Raw genomic sequence first — 14997 nt, 5'->3', positions numbered from 1 at the left:
ATATAATTCAGCAACAGAGAAATAAGGTAGAATTAAGGAGGAAGGATACTGTGACTCAATGTCCTGGGTGTTCAGTCAATGAGCCAGGTGTTATCGGCTCTCAAGTTTGACAGATGTTCCTGATTTGATGGTAAAGGAGAACTGTCCAACGGTACTGGCATTCCTTTTTTATTTGGGACCAAAGGGGTGTTGACAGATGGCCTCTAACCATTAAGGTCTCAGAGGGTTGGTCACTGGGAGGTCACCACTTTTATGACTATGTCCCAGGTACAGTTTCTCTGCATCTCTACTGTTTACAGACTGCTGACATCCATATTATGATCCAGCGTGAAATTTGCTTCAAAACAAATAAAACTATGGCAGGTTTCTGATGTTTATTTTGCCTAGGAGGAATAAGGGGGTGCCAGTGGTTCCTCATTTGATCTGACATAGGGGTGTCTGGACTTGAAACGTTACAAATTATCTGAGGGAAGTAAATATGTCCATATTATGGCTGTGCTATTATTATTTTGGAAGTTATGGAATGTATTAGAATGATGGATTTTACTGAGACAGAATTTGTATTGTAGATTCACAGGTATTTACGATCCAAGTCTGCTAACTTTTCTAGTCACTGAAGCACAAAGTCAGACACTTTTATGGGCCCTGGGATGGCTATTGGGAAATTGATAAGAGGTGTCCTGAATGAAGAGGTTGTGGATTGTATGAGCTGAAGGAGAATGCGGTGGGGGTGGGGGGGGGGGGGGGCTGTGTCTTTTTATGACAAGATGGCATGGAAGACTTGTGACCTGAGCAAAATGGCTGCTACGCACACAGCTATGCGTTAGCCCAGTATGCCTGACCATTGCACCATGTACTACCGGAGAACCTGTCACCTATCAGGTACCATGCCAACAACTGGTTGCTGTGTCTCCTTGTAGCTACTTCCGAACCTTTGCTGTAGCATACCCCATAATGTGGTTGAGGACCCAGGTTTTTCAGTAGTATGCCTAGACCTCACATGCGCCCCTTTGAATAGCTTTAGACTAGGCTTGGAGCAGTTGGATCAACCGTTACAGTAAACTTGGTAATATGTATAGCATATAACAACATTCCCTTCCAACTGAACCTAAGCCCTCATTCACAATGACTGCTGCTTGGAAATTGTGCCACTTCATCTGAAACTGCACAATTTCAAAGCTGCATGTCAGTGAGACTTCAGGTGCGACTTGGAAGACATCTGTGCACAGATGTCAAAGCAAATTGCACCCCAAATTGCCAAAAGTAGTGAAATCATGCAGAACCGCGAAGTTGGCGTCACACTGATTTGAACAGCCTGCAATAGGGTGAGACTCGGCATGCGATTTGACCTGTAAAATCTCATAACAAGTCGCTCCAATGTGAACGGGGGGCTGACTGTGGCTGCCCCAGGCTACCTGCGCAGGTTCAATATCATTGCACGGAGCAGATAAGTATAAACCTCTTTTTTTTTTCTTAAAGCAAAAACTTTTTTTGACTTTAATATCACTTTAAGGTTTTTGTTGCACAAAGTTCAGCTTTAAAGGGGAAGTCCACCCTAACACTATAATCGCTACATCTACTGGCATCCACAATCTAACACTAACCTATCTAGCCCTGTAAAGAAGAAATCAGTATACATACCTTTTTTGAAGCCGATCCGGTCTGATCTCCAGCGGCGAAAGCTCTGCAGAAGACACAGCCGACAACGGGTGTGAAATGAATGGGTGGCACAGTGGTGTAGTGATTAGGACTTTTACCTGGCAGCAAGAGGGTCACTGGTTCAAATCCCAACCATGACACTACCTGCCTGGAGTTTGCATGTTCTCTTTGTGCCTGCATGGGTTTCCTCTGGGTACTCCGGTTTCCTCCCACACTCCAAAGACATTCTGGTATGTTAATTGGATCCTGTATAAATTGGGCCTAGTATGTGTATGTATGAATATGAGTTAGGGACCTTAGATTGTAAGCTCCTTGAGGGTAGGGACTGCTGTCAATGTATATGTAAAGCGCTGCATACATTGACAGCACTATGTAAGTACCTGAAATAAATAATAAAATAAAGAAGTGACATCACCCGTTGACTTACTATAGCATAGTTGCCAACATTTAAAAAAGAATTTCCAGGGAAACTTTGCAGCACAGCTATCCATTACCACACCCACTTCCCTGAAGCTCCGCCCACCCTGCATAATTAATCTCGCCTATTTATCAGATTATAGAGTCTACTCAATATAGAGAGAATTACAGGAAATTAAAAAGGGAATTTCAAACTTAAAGCGGTTGTAAACCCGAAAATTTAAAAAAAAAAAAAAAAAAAAAACCTGCAAGACAAAGGCATAAAGAGCTAGTATTCATCGCATACTAGCTCATTATGTATTACTTACCTTAGAACGAAGCCCCGACACGGACCCCCCGACATCGCTGCGGGTGCTGCCATGATCTCTCAGCGTCTCTTCCGGGTTCGGCGCTGTGATTGGCTGGAGCCGCGATGACGTCACTCCCGCGCATGCGCGCGGGAGTGATTTTCCGGCAAGCTCCCGGCAAGAAAAACTCGCGTGAGCGGCTGCATGCACTGCAAATATCTCCTAAACTGTGCCAGTTTAGGAGATATTAAATGTACCTACAGGTAAGCCTTATTATAGGCTTACCTGTAGGTAAAAGTGTCAAAAAGCGGGATACTACCGCTTTCAGGCCACAGTAGCAGAGTTGGAATAATTCTCCCATTCAGCTGCACTACTTCTGCGTAACATTTATGGGCAGCCCGATAAACAGGCGCTTCCAGGGACAATATAAATTACCTGGGACAGGCTCCTATTTGCAGGGACTGTCCCAGGAAAAAAGGGACAGTTGGCAAGAATGCTATAGGGCCTCTGTTGTCACCTGCCTCCCCAGATCAGCTTGGGACCAGAGCGTATAAGCTTCAGAAAAGGTATGTATACTGATTTCTTCTTTACATGGGTAGATAGGTTATTGTTAGATCCTGGAGGTCTATAGATGCAGGGATTTTAATGTTAGGGTAGACTTCCCCTTTAAATAAAAGTTCTGTCTTTAGTGTCTCAGTTACATGTCTAAAAATAAAAAAGCTGTGTGTATAAACACTAGTTTCCCTTCATATTACAAAGCCGGTACTTTGCTAAAGGCTGAAAGTTCACTCAATGCAGCTCGCTAACCTCCAGCTATTGGCTCTCTGCCCAAAATAAAGATGGCATCCGCGGTTTTCCCATCAGCCCCGTGATTGGGTGAGATCTAGTCCTAGCAGCGGCCTCTAGCGGTACAAACCAGCAACTGCAGTTGATCTCGTCCCCAGATGGCCGCTTGACGTCAGCGAGCGGGAGGGCAGGCGGGAGCTGACCGGACGCGGCTTTCTCCTCCGGCAACATCTTATCATTCCCGGGCAGCGAGCGGTGGAGTCCGACTTCCATGAGGGCAATTTGGGGTAAGGCAGAGTGTGAGCCGCGCTGGTGTGCGGGAAGGGGGGAACTTTTCTTGGTGGGTGAGTTTAGAGTTCTACCAGCCGGGCTCCCCTCCCATCACTCACTCATAGACTTCTATGAACTTTTCACTCCCCTCACACTGGGTGACCACTGCAGGCAAGGTGGAGCTGTTGCCCCTAGCAACCTAGTCTGCCCTTTGTGCTGATTGGCTGGTCAGACTCATACATTCAGGGTTGCCCTATCAGTTTTGTCTTGCACAGAGTCGTTGCCCATAGCAACCAATCTGGAAGAAGCTGGATTCTGGATGCTATGGGCACCTGTGAGGTAACAAACTTGAAGTTTTTCTTGGCTGCCCCTTTCATCTCTATAGAGCGCAGGTGTCAAACTGGCGACCCTCCAGCTGTTGTGGAACTACAAGTCCCATGAGGCATTGCAAGGCTGACAGTTACAAGCATGACTCTCACAGGCAGAGGTATGATGGGACTTGTAGTTCCCCCAACAGCCGGAGGGCCGCCAGTTTGACACCCCTTCTATAGAGCGTGGAGTGGTGCCTGTGCGCAAGAAAAATGATTCTGAACATTGTGAAGTGCTGGCCGGTGTTCTGTCTATTTTAGATTTATTTAGCCAACTCGTCAAAATCTCCAATTATATCACTTCCATGCATGCGCAGATGTCAAGGAAAATTTTAGAACACGGCCATGTTGGTACACCCAAAACATTTCTGATTCCCTGTCCTATTGGTAAACTCGGGAGCAGCTAATCTTCCTCTATAGTTGTACAAATGGGTCTTTGCTGACACAGGCCGCCAAATTATATTAAAATTCCAGTGAACAGCTGCTGTTTCCCAAAAGGACGGGGAATCGAGATTGTTTTTAGGTGTGCCGCCATGTTGGTACACCCAAAACCTTTCTGATTTCCCCTCCTATTGGTAAACTCGGGAGCAGCTGATCTTCCTCCATAGTTCTATGAAAGGGCCTTTGTCGACAGCCCGCCATGTTATAATAAAATTCCAATGAAGGGCCGCTGTTTACCTGAGTTTCCCAATAGGACGGGAAATCAGAAATGTTTTGGGTGTACCAGCATGGCCGTGTTCTTTATCTTTCGATAATCTGTGCATGTGCAGTGTTGACATCACGCTAGGTGATCGTGACTGGGCCGCTCCAGAAGTGACGTAATTGGAGATTTTGATGGGTTGGCTATTTTGACAGAACACCTGTACCGCTAACCAGTGTGGATTCTTAGGTCTCATTCTGACCGGGCTGTCCGTGACTGACTTCCTAACTGAAGTCACAGCTCTACTATAAATACTATCTGCATTGAAAGGGGGCACGCTGGCGCATCTGCATTGAAAGGGGGCACGCTGGCGCATCTGCATTGAAAGGGGGCACGCTGGCATAGCTGCATTGAAAGCGGGCATATCTGCATTGAAATGGGGCATGCCGGCATATCTGAATTGAAAGGGGGCAAGCTGGCATATCTGCATTGAAATCTGGCATAGCTGCATTGAAAGCGGGCATATCTGGATTGAAAGGGGGCACGCCGGCATATCTGAATTGAAAGGGGGCAAGCTGGCATAGCTGCATTGAAATCTGGCATAGCTGCATTGAAAGCGGGCATATCTGCATTGAAATGGGGCATGCCGGCATATCTGAATTGAAAGGGGGCAAGCTGGCATATCTGCATTGAAATCTGGCATAGCTGCATTGAAAGTGGGCACGCTGGCATATCTGCATCTTGGTCCGGCCCCTGGGTCCAATATATGAACCCATTGCGGCCCTCGAGTCAGAAAGTTTGCCCACCCCTGATCTTAACCCAAAATGTATTCTATTGTAGCTTACCAGACCTTAAATGTGGTGGCCACATTTGTTTTCTTTATTTTCTGTCTTGGGCTAAGTTTACACTTGGGGTTGGGAGGTAAAAACGGGTCAAAGCAGAGTTCCACCCATTTTTTTTTTTTTTTTTTGAAGGTCCAATCACTCTCATGCCCACCCTCAATGCTGTAATAAACAGCAATTATTTTTAAATTTTTATTTGTACATCCCTTTTATACCTTTTCTTGTGCAGCACTTCCTGGTGCCACTGCCTAGGCGATTACGTCACTAGGCGATTTGCAAGGGCTCCTGGGATAGCGGCGTCATGTATCCCAGGAGTCCTTGCGAATTGCCTAGTGACGAAATCTTGCGTTATTTCAGGCCAGGAAATGACGCGCACGGGAGGATCGGGATGTCATGATTGACAGGTTGCTATAGCAAGTAAACTTCCGCCCAAGCCGTCATTGTTATGGCAACCTGTCGGGAAGATAGAGAGCCGCTCAATGCTCAGTGGAGAGATCGGGAGGTGCATGCTGGGTAGCCAGCTGTGCCGAATCCTGGAAGAGGGCTTCAGATGCCCACAGATGACATGGAACCTGGCGGCTTCCGAGATCTGGTTACTCTTCAAATATTTTAACACAAAGTGCAGGGGACTACACATAGGACATGTTCTAAATGTTGCTAGATATGTATAAAAAAAGTACAGAGGAGTGTTTAAAAAAAAAAAAAAAAAAAAAAATTTTGGGGACTGGAACTCCACTTTAAGCTGTGTTTTTACTGCCCCTGACCACTTGTTACCCTCCTAACCACTTGAAGACCGGGCTTTTTCTGGCCCTTATTGTTTACGTGTGGGAATCCAGGAATTTTTTTGGTAGGATATTACTTAGAACCCCCCCCCCCCCCCACCTCAAAACATCCAAGATCCGTGTGTTTTTTTTCTTTATTTAAATGGCGCAGTGACATCCGTCAGGTCATCGCTTCCGGGTTACCATAGCGGAGAACCGATCAAAGCCAATCCTGGCTTTCTTTGGGTGTTTGACCAGCTGGTAGCTTGAGTCTCCCGATGGGGGAGGGACATCCTTTACCACTGCTTGCTGTTACAAAAGCGCTGTCCGCCAGCTCTTAAAAAAAAAAAAAAAAAAAAAAAAAAAAGTACGGGGTGTTGCCTGTGCAACCACTTGAAGACTTGTGGTGTACCAGGTAAGCAACTGCTTGACATGTGGTTTTTAAGCTACACCAGGACAGGGTTATGTACATGCTACGATTCTATTATTTATATTGCAGCAAGAATTCTGCCCCCTGTAGCTTTCAGCGGGGATCGCACACCAGACACAACCCATTCTAGTAAATGGGGGCTTCTCAGTAACCATGTGCAGTGCAGGCGGTGAAGTGGGCTTTTAGGGGTAGAAACAGGTGGTTGCATAATGCATTAAACATGATGCCCCCTTATTACATTGGGTGGCAATGTCAGAATCTTTGCTGTTGGGGAGATTACCCTTCACTTCCTGTCCTATAACCAAAATAGGAAGTGAGAGGAACCAAAATAAGGAAGTTCCTGGTTGTCACCAGAACTAGTGCACCCATCAGATGATTCCTCCTCTTTTTACATGACATCACTGGTGCATGCGCTCTGAAGGAACAGCTACGGGTGCTGTTCCCTCCGAGCCCCGTGCTCCCGCACACAGGGGCAGGAGTGATGTCGTTGCAGCGCCGGCCAATCACAGCGATGGAGCCTGCGAACCCAGGAGAGACTTGGGGGCGGGGAAATGTAAGCAGTGTGTGGGTACAGCTGGAGCAGCTTTGTTGCTAGGGAAGTATTACATAATGCCTTTGTCTTACGGGGGTTTCTTTTTTTTCTTTCTGAGTTTACAACTTTTATAAGGCTGTCAGCAGATCGACTTCTACAAACTCAGCAATGCCTAAAAATAGAGAGCATCTGAGCATGTGCAGAGTAGGACGGGACAATGTATTACTGGATTTTACACAGCGTAGACACTCATTTTAATGTTTTACATAGCTATACCTGCAAAAGGGGCCAAACTGAAGTGATGTGGCAGGTCTTAATTTCCTGACTCAAAATTCCACTTTACAAATACTTCACCCCCCTCCCATTTATTTTCTTTTCATTTGCAATTATTCATCGTGTCCTCTCATGCCTCAAGTATGTGGCCTACATAGTGTGGTAAGGGTTGATAAATGGTAGCCTGTGTCTCTTCTCTTTTTTTTTTTTTTTTTTTTTTTTTTTCCTTCCCCCCCTCATGGATTGCCATCTATACCAGTGATTAATGCTTGATATTTTTGGCTTGTTTGGTTGAGTACACCCTAGCCTTGGTTTTAAGGGCAAGTACCTTTTTTTTTCCGTCTTTCCTTGGAAGTTTGCCTGTGAAGTATAGTATCAACTGACTGCATGATAAAATACTTCTTTTATAGGTACATTGTAGAGCACTCTATCTATAAAACTATCATTTTGGATTTTATTTAAATCCTATCACATTTGGGTCAAGCAAATGTGCTTTTACCAGCCTGCTAGTTATTCTAAGAGACAGTGATGGGTATATCTTCCCCCCTAGTAAGGAGGTTACTAGCTCAGCTTGGTTAAAGAGGTTGTAAACCCACCTCACAAACTTTTACCTATAGGTACGCCTATATTAAGGCTTACTTATAGGTGCTATAAATATCTCCCAAACTTGCACCGTTTAGGAGATATTGACGTCATCGGCGCAGGCACTCTGAAGGAACGGCCACCCGTGCCGTTCCTTCAGAGCTCAGTGCCGTGAACGGCGGCTCCCGCACGCAGGTGCGGGAGTGATGTAATCGCGCGAACCCAGAAGCAGGACGGCCGGAGGAGGTGGCGGCACGGCGGGGGCTTCGTTTTAAGGTAAGTACTAATTACATAATGAGCTAGTATGCGATGCATACTAGCTCATTATGCCTTTCTCTTTACAGGGCTTTTTTTTTCTCGGTTTTTTTTTTGGGGGACTTTACTTCCTCTTTAATCATTTAGAGTTTGATTTAAAGTCAATTCCTTGTGACTTTGCTGTGGTGAAGTCACCCGGAAGTTCGGCCCCCTCCTCCTCCCTCCGCCCCCGGGCTATTCACAAAGTGCAGCGTGCCTGGCGCATGTACAATAGGGAGCCAGCTGTGAAGCCACAGGGGTTCAGTGCCAGTTTCCCTTACAAGAAATGGCAGCAGCAGCACCTGAGAGCCGATGGAGATTGAAAGAAGACACTGCTGGATTCATTGACAGTTAAGTGTCCTAATATTAAAAGTCAGCAGCTATAGTATTTATAGCTGCTGACTTTTAATTTTTTCAGAAGGAGCCTGGAGGTCCGCTTTAATCTATTTATGCAATTGATGTATCTCATTTAAAGTCCCATTAAAATGTTTTTTATTAATAATAATATATATATTTTTTTTTTTTTCCTCTGCAAGGCGGAAGTGAGAGATGCAATGTATCTCTATACCGTTAAGAGCAAGAAAACATGGGGGCGGGCTTCACAGTGACTGATCACAGTGATAGCCAATCAGAGGCTATCACAGCGATCAGGTAACCCGTAATCAGGAGTTCCGGGGCCCATTGGTCACGGTGAGACACCGGTCTCTGTCTGCGCGGTGTGCTGCCAGCACAAAGGGAGATACGCAAATTTGTGTATTAGGTCAGCATGAAGGGGTTAAGGACTGCTTTACACTTGGGAAGGAATGGTAAAAAAAAAACCTGTGGCTGAGACTTGTTTTTACCTCTTCCCCCAAAAATTCCCTGCTGTCACATTCAGCGGGCGGTACCGCCCTTCTGAACTCAACCCATTCAATTGTGGCATTCTAGTGGTAAAGCGCCCTGTGAGAAGGTGACACCACACCTCACCACCTGCAAAATGCTCTTTGAGGAGCGATCTGAATGTGGATTACTGTTCAGAATGCAATGCTAGCGTAAACTAGTCCTCATACCTCCTTTTTGAATTGCATTACTGGTTATTGTTACATTTAATATAAGTGTGAGGCCATTCAGTGTAGGGGTATGCAGAATTCTGAGGAAGATCTTACTGAAGGGGGCTCAAGATGTGAAGTATTAAGATATACAGTATAAGTATTGGAAGAAACATGGTGGCTTCTAGTGCCAAGCTCCTCCTGGGGAAAAAGCTGCTAATTGCTCAACTATCAAGCTGACCCTTTTGTCTTAATTCTTTGAGTCGCTGATGTAGAACAAATATGCAGGTAAGGACTTCTGGCTTGTCTCTGACCTAGGCCTCATTCACGTGGGTGCACACGGTCTGTGTTCAGGCACATGCAGTTACTTGGCTGTCAAATTGGGGCCAGCGACTGTCCATGCAGCTGCTGCATCTCAACAGACATGGATGGGGCTGTTTACACAGCACACCTGTGTGTCTCATGCTGGCAAAGATGGCCTTCTCACAGATGTACAGATAGCTATGCCTTTGTGAATGAGGATTTAACATCTCTACATCTACGACCCCAATTCTAAAAAGTTGAGACACTGAATAAAATTGGCTTAAGAAACAGAATGCAATTATTTACATATTTATTAAACCCATTTGTTCACAATCAAATAAAGAAAACATATTAAATGTTTAAACTGAGAAAATGTACCATTTTTAAGAAAAAATAATTTTGAAATTGATGCCATCAACATGTCTCAAACTTGGGACAGGGCAAGAAAATGCTGACAAAGTAAATGGTACTAACAAGGAAGAGCTGGAAGAACATTTTGAAACGAATTAGGTTAATTGGCAAGAGGTCAACAACCTGTTGCAAAGTGGAAAACTGTTCTGTGGTCAGGCAAATCGAAATTTGACATCCTTGGTTAACCGTGGGTGCCGTGTCCACTGGACTAAGGAGAGGGACCTTCCAGCTTATCAGTACTCTGTTCAAAAACTTGCATCACTGATGGCATGGGGTGTATTAGTGTGTATGGAATGGGCAGCTTGCACATTTGGAAAGGCATCATCAACGCTGAAAGATATATCCAGGTGTTAGAGCAGCGTATGCTCCCATCCAGTTGACGTCTTTTTCAGGAAAGGCTTTGCATATTTCAGCAGGACAATGCTAAACCACATACTGCATCTATGACAACAGCATGCCTGCAGTCCAGACCTTTCACTGATTGAAAATATTTGCATCTTGAAATGAAGACTACGACAAAAGACCCAAGGTGGTTGAGCAGTTGGAATCCTATATCAGGGAAGAATGGGACAACATTCCTTTCCCAAAACTCCTCCAGAAACTGGTCTCCTCACTTCCTGGACATTTACAGAGTGTTGTTTAAAAGAGGGGGGGGGGGGGGGATGCTACACTGTGCTAAATGGTGCCCTGTCTCACATATTTTTTTTTTTTTTTTTGAGTTGCATTGCTCCCATAGTTTTATAGTTGGTAAGGTTGAACAGACTCCAGTACATCTAGTTAAATGTGTGTGTCTCTACCACTTACCCTATCCTTGTATGAGTTCAAGAAGATGCCCATCTAAAAGTTTATTAAAATTAGGGACACTTCCTGCTGAAACCAAACCACCGATTGTGTAAAGCAGTGGTCTTCAACCCTGGCCTACAGGGCCCACTAACAGGCCAGATTTCCAAGATAACTGAAATACATCCCAGGTGATATCATTTGCTGCTCAGTGATTGCAGTACTCTAGTCTGCATCTCACCAAGGTAATACTTAAAATCTGGCCTGTTAATGGGCCCTGAGGACCGGAGTTGAGGACCACTGGTGTAAAGGAGTTGCACATCCTTACCGCTTGAACAGTAAACGCCCTACACCACTTAATGTTAAACCGCTTCTCATCCAACCTTACTTAGTGGCCACGGGTCTTCTTGAGTAACCTGAGACTGAATAGTTTCCAGTGTTGGAATCCCCATTTTAAGATTTTTGTATATAGCCATCATATTCCCTCTTAAGCATCTCTTTAAGGAGAATAAAGCCCCGTACACACGCACCGATTGTTGGTCGTAAATTTTCGGCCAACGTCCGATCGGCGGCTTGTTGGCCGTCAGCAGAACGGCCGATTGTCAGTACAGATTTCGGCCGACAAAAATGTGAGGATCAAGACTGGGCATGCTCAGAGAAGAAAAAACACACGAAAAGTAGACCAGAACATGACATCACTTCTGAAGTTGGTTGTTGTTGGCCGACAAAATTCGTGTGCAGTCTAGAGCACATTTCAACCAACACAACAACACTGGACAAAAGACGGCCGATCGGTCGGCCAACAATCAGTGAGTGTGTACGAGGCTTTAGTTTAATATTTGTAATCGTTCCTTATTAATGGAGGTCCTCCAGCACCCTTATTAGTTTTGTTGCCCTTCTCTGGAATCTTTAGTTCCAGCACTTCCTTCTGAGGATTGGTGACCAGAACTGGACAGCATATTCAGGATGCAGCCAAATCAGAGTTTTGTAAAGTGGTGGACCTTGTTTATCAATTGAGTAAATACCCTTGCTGCAGCTTGGCATTGCATGCTATTAAGGTGTCTGTCATAAACTCTGACCCCCCCAGATCTTTCCATCAGAGGTTCTACCCTGAGACCCGGTTCACACTGGGGCAACTTAAAGTCGCCCTGACTTTGAAGCTGCCCGTGCAGCACGACTTTAATCGGGGCTTGCTAACGACTTCTCTAATAGAAGTCGATGCGAGTCGCTCCGACTTCGCCTCAAAGTGGTGCAGGAACCTTTTTCTAAGTCGGAGCGACTTGAGTTGCTCTGATTAGAACGGTTCCATTGCACAGAATGGAGTGCTACTTGTCAGGCGATCAAATCGCCTGACAAGTCGTGGCAGTGTGAACCGGCTCTTGGTGTGTAACTTGCATTGATATTTTTTAATGCATTCCGTTACATTTCCCTGCATTGAACCTCATTTACCATGTGTTTGCCCACCTCTCTATTTTATTAAAGTCTTCCTGTAAGTTGCTTTAGTCCATAGTGAAGTTATTGCCCTATCGACAGCAAATACTGAGATTGAACTATTTATCCCATCCTCTATATAATTTATGTACACGTTACAGGATTGGTCCCAGGACAGAGCCCTGGGGTACCCCAACTTAAAACTCATACCATTCTGAAGATAAGCCATTTTCCACCACCCTCAGGACCCACCCCCATAACCAGTTTTCTATCTAGGTGCATATACTATCGTCAACCCCAGTAGACCTCAACTTGTGGATTAAATGTTTATGGGGTACTGTGTCAAATGCCTTGGCAAAGTTCAGATCCACCACATCCTCCTGCCTTCCTTTTAGGGATGCACCGAATATTCGGCGGCCGAACATTATTCGCAGGAAAATAGAAAAAATAGCACTTTCGGTGTTCGGCTGAATAAGTCAAAAGGCCGAATAATTTTGTGCCGAACAATAGGGCTGAACGATAGTCGATATGATATCGACTATCGTTCTGTGGCCGTAGGCGATATTCATATCGCCGAGGTCATGATATTTACAGGGGGAAGGGACTCGGAGGAGGACAGGAGGACTCACAGACTTCCGTGTTAGGCAGGGGAAGTCGGGACACTTCAGCGATGAGCATATATTACATTACTCACTCGTGCACTGCAGCCCGCCCCACACATTCAGTGAGTCTTACTCTCCTCCCTAGTTTTTTCAATGGCACATTCAGGAAGCCAATCACGCCGTGATTAGCTGCACAGCGAACCAATCACGCGTGCCTGCACACCTGATTGGTTCCGCTGTGCCACTACTCACGGCGTGATTGGCTTCCTGAATGTGCCATTGAAAAAACTAGGGAGGAGAGTAAGACTCACTGAATGTGTGGGGCGGGCTGCAGTGCACGAGTGAGTAATGTATGTATGCGGCTGTGCTCCTTTCCAGACTCCTACTAGTCCACCTCCAGCCTCCTACTACCACCACTATGAGAGACTGTGTCACTGTATAATCTGATCGAGTCCACACTGACACTGACTGACTGTCACTGAGTAATTGATGTTACCACATTAACCCTGACCTGCCCAGTGCCCTGTATCTGCAATTAAAATTTACAAGGCTGCCTGCATGCTTCCTGATTTCCATTCCCAGCATCCTTCCCAATCCCTACAGTGTCACTAACATTAACCCTATGGTACAAGGCTGCAGTGTGCACTGAATCCCATTCCCTACAGTAACATTTAGGGAGAGAGACATGAGAGGACAAGAGAGAGAGAGACATGAGAGGACAAGAGAGAGAGAGTGAGAGGACGAGGACAAGAGAGAGGACAAAAAATTGGCAAAAAAAATGCGAAACACCGCATTCGGTATTCGGCCTTCGGCCAAACATTTCATTATTCTTCGGCTTCGGCCAAGAATTTCATTTCGGTGCATCCCTACTTCCTTTAACTAGATTACAGCTGGCTTCCTCATAGAATGTTAATAGGTTGATCTGGCAAGATCAATCTTTCATAAATTAATGCTGGTTACTACTAATGCTATTCTTGTCAGCAAATCCTTGGATATGGTCCCTTATCCCCGCCCAGCAGTTCACACACTATTGATGTAGTTTCCTGGTATGTATGTTGGCCCATTCTTGGTACCTTGTTAGCTTTTCGCCAATCCGCTGGCATCACTCACATAAAGTTCAAAGTACATTTTATTTTTTATTTTTTTTTTCTTAAAATTAGTACATTTTCTCAGGTGACACTTTTGATGTTTCTATTGTGAATACAATTTGGGTATATGAGATTTACAAATCATTGCATTTTGTTTTACAGTAAATTTTACATGTCCTTTTTGAGATTGAAGTTGTATGTGTTCTGGGTCCGTAAATTAAAATGGTTCTAAAGCCTTAAGGATTTACACCTTAATACAAAAACCTTCTGTGCTGCGGCTGCCCACCAGAGATTGTAAAGCTTCAGGGTTTTTTTTTTTTTTTTAATAAAAAAAGCAAACATACCTATACTTGCATGCTCCATGCAAAACCCTTGCACTAAGGTCAGCTAGCATTTTCAGAAAGTCAATAGTGGCTGCCCAGTATGCTTCATGACTGGTTTACTTTAAGCTGTCTATGTGGCAGTCTCAAAGTTGTATAGGAACCTCCAGATCCAAAACCACAGCTACGGTATATCATTTACCTTCTGTCTGTCAGATTACCACAGCACATTCCTCAGCATCTGGCCTCTACGTAGAACACTCTGCACAATCTGCGTCCAGGCCTTTCCCCAAACACTGCAGTGCTGATTCTGTTAAAACCAAACTCCCCATATAAGCTTTATTCCAGTTGTGTTCTCGTTTTTAGAAGTCCTTGCATGTATTTTGTAAATACTGAAAGGAAGCAGAGAAGGACATGAAGCTCTGGAGGAAGTTAATTATGGCTTTTACATGGTGCTTTAGGTCAGGGCTCGACAAACCCCGGGCGCCAGGTCGCATTTGCGACTAGAATTAGCGACCTGGTGCCCTGCAGGAGGTGTCCTGTCCCTTTTGCGCCCCCACCTCCTCCTCGAGTGCACGGATTTCCGCGCCATCAAAAAATTGAGGCCCCGGCTTTTCGGCCTTCTGTGAGATGAGGCTAGGGGAACTGGCGCCCTCTTGTGGTGGCCGGGAGTAATGCATGTTCTCAACAATGCCTTCCCATCTCCTTCAAAAGAGGAGAGGGAAGTTTTTTAAGGCTTCATCTCTCTGTCCAGTTACCTTTGCTTAAAGGTAAGTGGACAGGGAGTGTGGTTATTATTATTAATTTATTTTTTAAATGTAAAAAAAATAAATTTTTTTTTTTTTTTTTTTTTTTTTTTCTTCCTCATCGCCGTGCCACAGCCGAAGGCCCCT

The 14997-nt window shown here is 45.0% G+C and overlaps 1 protein-coding gene across 1 annotated transcript in view; it reads left to right on the top strand.

Annotated features, from left to right (window-relative positions):
* The first annotated feature begins 3310 nt into the window (after positions 1-3310).
* Positions 3311-14997, top strand: part of BTG3 (BTG anti-proliferation factor 3) — a 73396-nt gene continuing 61709 nt past the window's right edge. The window contains exon 1 of the mRNA XM_082246575.1: positions 3311-3436. The gene's annotated coding sequence lies outside the window, so the exon portion shown is untranslated. The remainder of the gene's footprint in view (positions 3437-14997) is intronic.

This window comes from Pelophylax lessonae (assembly GCF_965119305.1).
Source record: "Pelophylax lessonae genome assembly, chromosome: 2".
Classification (NCBI taxonomy): domain Eukaryota; kingdom Metazoa; phylum Chordata; class Amphibia; order Anura; family Ranidae; genus Pelophylax; species Pelophylax lessonae.
This window is presented reverse-complemented; position numbering and strand designations above follow the sequence as displayed.